Genomic DNA, 8,411 nt, shown 5'->3' on the forward strand with positions numbered 1-8,411 from the left:
ACCTTATTACTGCGGGTGTATGCACGTTGAGCTTCTTTCGCACCGTACGTAGTCAACCGCGCTCGCCGGAGGTGCCTCCCCCACCACGCACCGGTTCGAAAGAAGCTCAACACGCACTAATTCTAGATTTGAAGCTTTCGTGACTGCAAGGATTCATATTCTTAGGTTTTTTACTTGATACAGCTGTCGGGCTGTGACGGTTCCACCTGAAGACGGAAGCTTGTGTTGCCTCCGAAACGTCGTGATTTTTATTTTTTTATTTTTTTTTATTTGACTTTTATTAATTTTAATTTTAATTTTTTACCTACGTGACTTTACCGAAAAAACCTAAGAATACTCAACACGCACGCCGATCAGCATCCGGTCTACAGCACGTGGCAAACTGCACGCTCATCGGCTGTGCAGATGAGTGGTGGTTCGCTGTCGAAGTTGTCCTGAGATGAGATTCACCACCAGTTCAGTGTCGCCATTCTCAAACAGGGAGGGATGGGACGGGGCGGAGGGAGGGAGGGAGGGAGCTTGAGCCATGGAATTGCTCTTGGGCGAGAGCACTTGAGACCATCGCTGTTATCTTGCGAAGATTTGGTACGACGATGTTTTCACCCAGGAGGTACGATAATTATTATTGGCTGACTGGAACCGGGACTGGAATTTGAACTCGCAACCTTCCCCGCGCGTGGCATGAGCCCCCCCCCCCCCTCGTACCCACAGGGACACGTGATCGACCGAGCATAGCGCAGAACCAAAAATCCACACGTGGAACCCCAATGGATATTTCATTTCTCTGTCGGTCTCCTTCACCCAACACTGGTTTACACTCCTTCACGCCTCGTTAGGAATAATCTTCCGCAAGTCAACCTTGCGACACCTAGTAGCCCTCTCAGCTGGTCTAGGCCAAATCGATTTAAAGACAAACTTACACGGATTATTATTTTATTGCCGTCATTGATGACCGGGTAGAGGACAAATAAAGAATAAGATGCTGGCAAGAATGTATCCCGTAGATATAACTGCTCGACCCGAGCTATAAATGTTCTGACACGTGTGGCATTGTCTTTGTACTATACTCTTTTTTTTTCGGTAAAGTCACGTAGGTGAAAACAAAATAAAAATGAAAACAACTAAATTAAATCACGTTTTGGCGTTGTTCGCTGGTCTGCCACCGTCGAGACTTGACCACAGACAAGGCTGTCTCTGGTGTAGGCCAATCCGTTTCAAGGACAATGCTCACATTATCACAGCATGTTTGTTTGCATCTCTTTCCACAAGTACGTGTGGTTAATGCCAGACTTGATGCCTTGAAAAAGGTTTCTAGTTTGGTGTTTGAACATCTTAACACAACACCTGTGTTATTGCCAAAAGGGTAAAACACACTCTTATTTTTCATCATTTTCATACTGGCTAAAAAGGTCCCATACATGATTACTCTCACGACTTGTGAAATATATCTTGTTGCAATTCAACTCGACACTCCGAGTTACCCGTTAAATGTATGGACTTGAACCCATACATTTAACGGTTACCGGTTAGCTGCCCTAGCAGCAGGGGCATCGGCCTTCCGAGAGCCGTACAGCCACCCGATGAATACGTCTTGAAAGACGCCTCTGTGTCACCAAAGCACCTCCTGGCTTAGAATCGCCTTTTTGTTCACTGGCTCATTAGGGCCCCGCGTTTAGTTACACAAAGATAACGCATTAATGCCGAGCCGCCCGTAAAACCAGACGCGGATCACGATTGGAACGGAGTGGACTGCGCACCAGGGAAACGTGTGAGTGGTACCAGGCCACCATTAAAACCTCATTTGCCAGTAAAAAATATGATTATTGATTTTTTTACCCTTCTATCTGGCAACAAAACTGACAACTTTTTTTTAAAAGGAATCATATTTGCATAGACCACAATACCTGCAGCCATAATGCAAACCAAAAACATAACTCTGATAAGGACAGTGCATATATTATCAGAGTTATGTTTTTTTGTTTGCATTATGGCTACAGGTATTGTGGTCAATGCAAACATGACTCCTTGTAAAAAAGTTGTCAGTTTTGTTGCCAGATAGAAGGGTAAAAAAACAATTATAGCGGTACCAGGCCAGTTCAATGGATTCTGTGCCTGGTTTGCAGCGCTGCCTTTAATGAGTTGAATGTTCATGTATCCTGTTACTGCTCCTGTTAGTACTGTGTGTATACACACACACGCACGCACACAGATACTGTATGTGGGATCAGAGGAAAGAGATTTGTTGATATTAAGGACAACGTGCCAGCCATTCCCCTTGGCAATCACTATTAACCTTTTCTCTGAAATTCAATTTGAGCGAGAAATAAAACTTGACAACACAGTCCTGCCACGTTAAGGGTGTCTGCACACATGGCCAATAATATATGTTTGTGTGTATGTATGTTTTAAAATCGTGGCAGCCTCGATAAATTATCTTGGCAAGGACAGGATTTATAGACGGGGCAGTCGACCGCTTTAAGAGGCAGAACACTAAACGTGTTCCCAGCCAGCCGAAATGTGCTGCTGGGATGTGGAGCGTACAGAGCGTAGACTCAAGATGCGGACTTGATTCCAGCTGGTCAGGTCCGTTGAGCCAGACCGGCTCTTTTGCAAGGACGACCGGCATCGAGCCGATGGGACGATGTAGCACGGCTGCCATCCACCAAATATACGAGTTCAAATCCCAACCATGGTTATTCAAAGTCAAAGCAACGCTTCGCTCAAACGAGCGGTGATCATCTGTTAGTAGCCCTGAGCCAGCAGTGGAAATTGCACATTTCCATGGCAAGGGCAAGTCTATCCATACGGATCATACTTTTGAATGTTCCACAGAGTGGTACGCGTTTTATCTACCCAGGTGGGATGGATACTGATGATGGGCAGGCTAGACCCCGAACCAGGTCCTGAACTCACAACTGTTATTCATATTCTTAGGTTTTTTCGGTAAAGTCACGTAGGTAAAAAATTAAAATTAATAAAAGTAAAATAAAATAAAAATCACGACGTTTCGGAGGCAACACAAGCTTCCGTCTTCAACTGTTATTTTGCTAGTCCAGGGACTGCTACAGCCCCACGCGAAGTCAATAACACGCCTGTCAACGCCATATCAGTGCCCTACCTTAGTACAGACCAATTCAGACCTTATTGGTCACTCCGTGCCCCTTACACATGTTAACGTTCATCCCACAAGGTCCCACCATCATAAACGGCTGCACGCCGTACGGACCCTGTACAAGAATACGGGGTAAATGTGTATGGGTTGGCAGGTGTGCGGACAGAGTTGTTTTGTCCTCGGATAAAAGTGGTGCCCGCCATGGGAACGTGGGATTTCCACGATTGCCTCGGGACCACCAATGGGTAGGAGCGCCGTTTAATGTCCATTTGGAAAATGGAGACACAGTGAAGCAGCGTTCATGCCATGAATGAGAGGCTTGTCTTGACTCATGCTGGCAGTTCAAGAACGAATTGTGAAATCGAATTAGTCCGTTGATGGCAGAGGGGAAATAAAATAAATACTCAGTTTTAAGCGTAGGTTTGCTTGCACTTTTAATATCCCGTCCTGCAAGCATTTCAACGTCTCCCCGTTATATCTTTAATGTCAGCGGAGGTAAATTTCCGGCACATTCAGCAGCCCGCTGTTCTTTCTCTCTCTACGTGGTGAATTTAAATATGTCAAGGTGGCAGGTGCCTGGGTGGCTCGAGGGGGTGACAGTTCATCCATGTCTGAGGATGAAGCCTCCTTGGCTGATGGCCTGGGTTGAACTCCCGGCCTCCGCTGAAGGGATGTAAGCAGATTCCAAGGAGCGGAAAGCCCGATCAGAGCTCGGTCACCAATGACCGCACTGAACAAGCAGCGTGCACGTTGAGTTTTGTTTTTAAATAGAGCTCCTGCTACATCATCTTCGAGTCTGAGTCACTTTTGCGCCGCGGTGGAGAGATGTTGACTGCCTCTCCTGGTATACAGGAGATCGTGGGTTTGATCCAGACCCTGACGCCTGCTGTATATTTGGAGTTTGCGTGTCTCTCTCTCTCATCATCATCACGGTGGCTAGGAGATGTTAACTACCTCGCCTGGTGTACAGGAGGTCGTGGGTTTGATCCCATCCCTGACGCCTGCTGCTGTATATTTGGAGTTTGCGTGTCTCTCTCTCTTTCTCTCATCATCATCACGGTGGCTAGGAGATGTTAACTACCTCGCCTGGTATACAGGAGGTCGTGGGTTTGATCCCATCCCTGACGCCTGCTGCTGTATATTTGGAGTTTGCGTGTCTCTCTCTCCCCGTGGTCGTGTGGATTTTTCTCTGGGTCCTCCGGTTTTCCCCTCCCCATTTGGAATCAACATCCACACGTTTAGAGCATTTGACTGCTGTACATTTCCACGTGATAAGCCACTTCGTTGAGCTATCGCTTGTGGCCAGGACGATTCTGAAAAAGAGCTATAAAGCTCAGTGGGTCTTACCCGGTAATATATAAAATAGTTTAAATATAGCTTGAGAAAGGAGATACGCGAGGAAGGGATAAGCAGTGCGGCAGTAATAATATCCTTAGCTGTGCTGGCCTCTTGATTGAAAAAAATATTATTGATGGTAAAAAAAAAATACAACAATAAATAATGTTAAATGAGGACAAAATATTTAACTGTCCAATTGCTTGACATGCTGTGCATGTGCGCTCAAAACAAGAGTGAAAGTGGAAAAATGTTCGACTGTTGGCCGGTGCGATGGCTGAAAGCGCTCCTTGTCAGCTGTCGTTGGCCCGCGGGTGGAGAAATTTCTGATCCTCATCTGATATACCCAATTGACATTGTGTGAACGCGTTATTGGCACCGGCGGTGATACTTATTTATTTTCAAAGGCACCCCCTCCACCACCAACCCAAAATAGTTGTGACTATTACTCAAACCCGCCTCCAGCCTCCAGAACGCATAAAGTAACAATAGCAAACCTTTAACTCTTTCGCAACTCAGGAGAACGGCGAGCATCAGAAGGACCCTCGTGGATGTTGGGCCATTGGCTCTTCTTGAACGGCGATGAATCATCTCACATTCGGAAGGTGAAAACAAAAAATCAACACCAACTGGAAATAACAGAGTATATGGGTTATGACATTCAAACTGTGTACAGGCAGGCCACAGATCTACTTGCTGTACTGCTACGTACAGGCACAAGATAATTGTCCGTGCAGGTGGGAACACATGGTCTGCTGCTGATGCAGACTTGTGTTGCGCCCGAAACGTCGTGATCTATTTTATTTTCTACCTACGTGACTTTACAGAAAGAGCCAAAGAGTATGGATTCCTGCAGTCACGAAAGCTTCAAATCAAGATCGTCCGTGCAGGTTTGGGCGTCATGCACGCGAACATCCCGTTGGGGAAAATTATGATTTGGAGCAGCCCCGCCTTTCAAATTGATGAACTCCCGAGAGAGATGACAGACGAGATGCAGACGGGAGATAGGGATTCAGCGAGATGAGGGAAGAGATGTCGCCAAGAGATGGAGACGTAATGAGGTCATCGAGAGATGACCGACTTGTTTAATGCTCGTTGACTTTTTCTGTTTCTAATTCAAATGAATTCGAGTTGATATTTAGTGCGTCCTTCTTCGATTTTATTCTCTCTTGAATTTGAGCTTCGTGGGGACCCTGAGCCTTTGTCGTTGATGACTCTATCACTCTCCGAGTCTGCGGGTTACAGACATGTATCGCCACAAGCATTAGGGCTGTAATGATGCATCACATTGTCAATTAACATCGATTCTCAAGATCGCAATAGTTGCAAGGAATCATGCATGTGCGCGATAATCGTTAATTTTTTGTTGCGTAGAAATTGTAAATCGGAGATTCACATCACACCTCGGCACTCGCTCGAGTTTCCCCCATTCACCGCTTGGATATGAATAGAATCTTGGAAGTTCGTGGGTCTGCGTCATCAACGTGACAATCTTGATCACAATCATTAATGACAGCATTACAATTGCAGACATCATCCTCAATCTGCGTCTTGTTAGTCATCATAATCACTTCATCTTCACCATCGCTGCATTCCGTCACTTTCCAACCGAGTTCTTAAACAACAACAGCAAAATCGCGCGCTGAATCCCACGTCCGTCTTGGCATAGAGCATCAAAATCTTGTATTTAGACTGCGGGAGGAATCCCATCAGTTATGAAGTTCTTTTTCCCCACACATGTCCAAAGGCCGCGAGCGAGCAGCCGCGAATTTGTACGGAACGGGCCGTGCCCTCCCGCCCTCCTCGGCGAACGCAGTGGAGAGTTTCCACGCAATTTGCGGTAACGTTCACCCCCTTACCCCCCTCCTCTTCCCCCCGTCCCCTCCCCCCGCTGTGTCCGGCCTAACCCCGCCCGTTGTGGGCCACTGAGACATTCTGCAAAACCGTCGCACCGGGGAGTGGTGAGAATGGGCGCGGTTTTTTTTTGCGTGCAGAATCGGCCAGCGCTTGAATTAATCATATTTGTACAAAAAATGTGGAGCGGTGATGGATTTTTCTACGTAAAAAAAAAAGTCAATGTTATATCATCATCGTCGTCGTCATCTTCACGATCCATGGGCAGATACCCCCCCCCCCTAGGTGTCCACCGCACATCTCTTCACTTAAATTTCGATTTAAAGCTTTCGTGACTGCAGGGATTCATCTTCTTGGTTCTTTCGATAAAGTCACGTAGAAGGGAAATAATAAAATAATAAAAATAAAACATAATAAAATAATTCTCACGACGTTTCGGCCACAACGCAAGCAGCCGTCCTCAGGCGAAGAACAGGTCTGTCGGAAAGACAGGCGCTCTTCCCCCTCCAATCCAGCTTAAATATACGCTGCCAAGCCTGGTGGTGTTCATTCAGACGCTGTCTTTCCGACAGACCTGTTCTTCACCTGATGACGGCTGCTTGCGTTGTGGCCGAAACGTCGTGAGAATTGTATTTTATTATTTTTTATTATTTTATTATTTCCCTTCTACGTGACTTTACCGAAAGAACCAAGAAGATGAATCCCTGCAGTCACGAAAGCTTTAAAACGAAATTTGGCCTTGCAAAAGGTTTCTGTTTGGTGTTTGAACCTGCGTGGATTGGACCCACGTCAAAGGCTCGGTAGGCAGTGGTGTAACTCCCACATTCTAATGGCAGGAAGGAGCTCTTTCCAACAGCGTTGCCAATTCTTCGGTTCCCACAATGAGAGGTTGATGAGCTCAGTCGACCGCCTACTCTCAGCCCTCTGCGGTCATTTGACCTTGTGACCCTGGGACTGTGCTTCAAGCGCCGTGCCGCCCAGACAGATGCTATCTGAGATAAACGATGTGAAGAAAAAAAAACCTCGCGGTCTGAACTAGAATGACCCCCCCCATTCCTCCTTTTTTTTTGGAACAAACAGCTAAAGGCGAACACTGGCAAACAGTGGAGTGAGCGAGATGAATGATTTACATTTCAAAGGATAGTGTAAACAAATTCTAAAATATAGATTCATAGTTGTTATTTTTTTAAAAGCATGTCACTGATTTGAAGGAAACAATATTTTGCCAAATTAACTGTTTCACTTTTTGCAATTTCTCCTGAGTCTCAATGGGTTTATGTCACCTCCTGGTTACATAAAGGATACAACAATGTCGCCCCACCGTTTGAACTGATCACAAAGCAACAGTCGCGAAACTTCACGTCGCTGCCGTAGTTAACTCCACCGAGCGCAAAACCGCTGTCGAAACGAGAGACCGTTCAGACTGTACGAAGATTATCCCGACGACGTATAATGTTAGTTGATAAAGAGAAGCCATGGGCAGTTGCAATAGCGCAACGGGCGATGAGGCATTGAGAAAACACAAAAACGGTGGCCAAATATAAAAAGCAGAACACATTCTGCCGGCATTGCTCAAGGGATTTTAATTGCAACCGGCAATGAGTAAATAAATCAGCAAAGAGTTGTGGTTTTTTTTAATGACCCCGGCGGTTACAAAACCGGAGATGTTATCCAACGTGGGCAAAATTGAGCTGCGGAAAGCGGTACAAGAGGGTTCCGTAATGCATTTGCAGAGCGTCACTCGCCAAGATGCGCGATCAGTGAGCGAGTCTCTTTGTTTGAGCGAGTCAGTCTATATTCTTGGTTATTTCGGTAAAGTCACGTAATTAGAAAACAAAAAATAATTTTAAAAAACACCTGTACACGCAAGACTCGTGCGCGTTGACCTACGCAGAGCTGGCCTGCCGCGCTGATAAGCAAAAAAAAAATTTGTTAATCAAATAAAAATTTTAAAAGGCGGTCATTCATTCCTTATTAATGGCCGGCTTGTGTTTTTTAGTTGTTATTGTAGCAGTTGCCAAAGACTAACACGGACTTGTGCAAGTTGGAGAGTCACAAACAACGCGTGGCACACAGGACATGTGTGTGCAAAAGGCGAATCGGTGAGCCC

This window comes from Lampetra fluviatilis, chromosome 53, assembly GCF_964198595.1.
Source record: "Lampetra fluviatilis chromosome 53, kcLamFluv1.1, whole genome shotgun sequence".
Lineage (NCBI taxonomy): Eukaryota > Metazoa > Chordata > Hyperoartia > Petromyzontiformes > Petromyzontidae > Lampetra > Lampetra fluviatilis.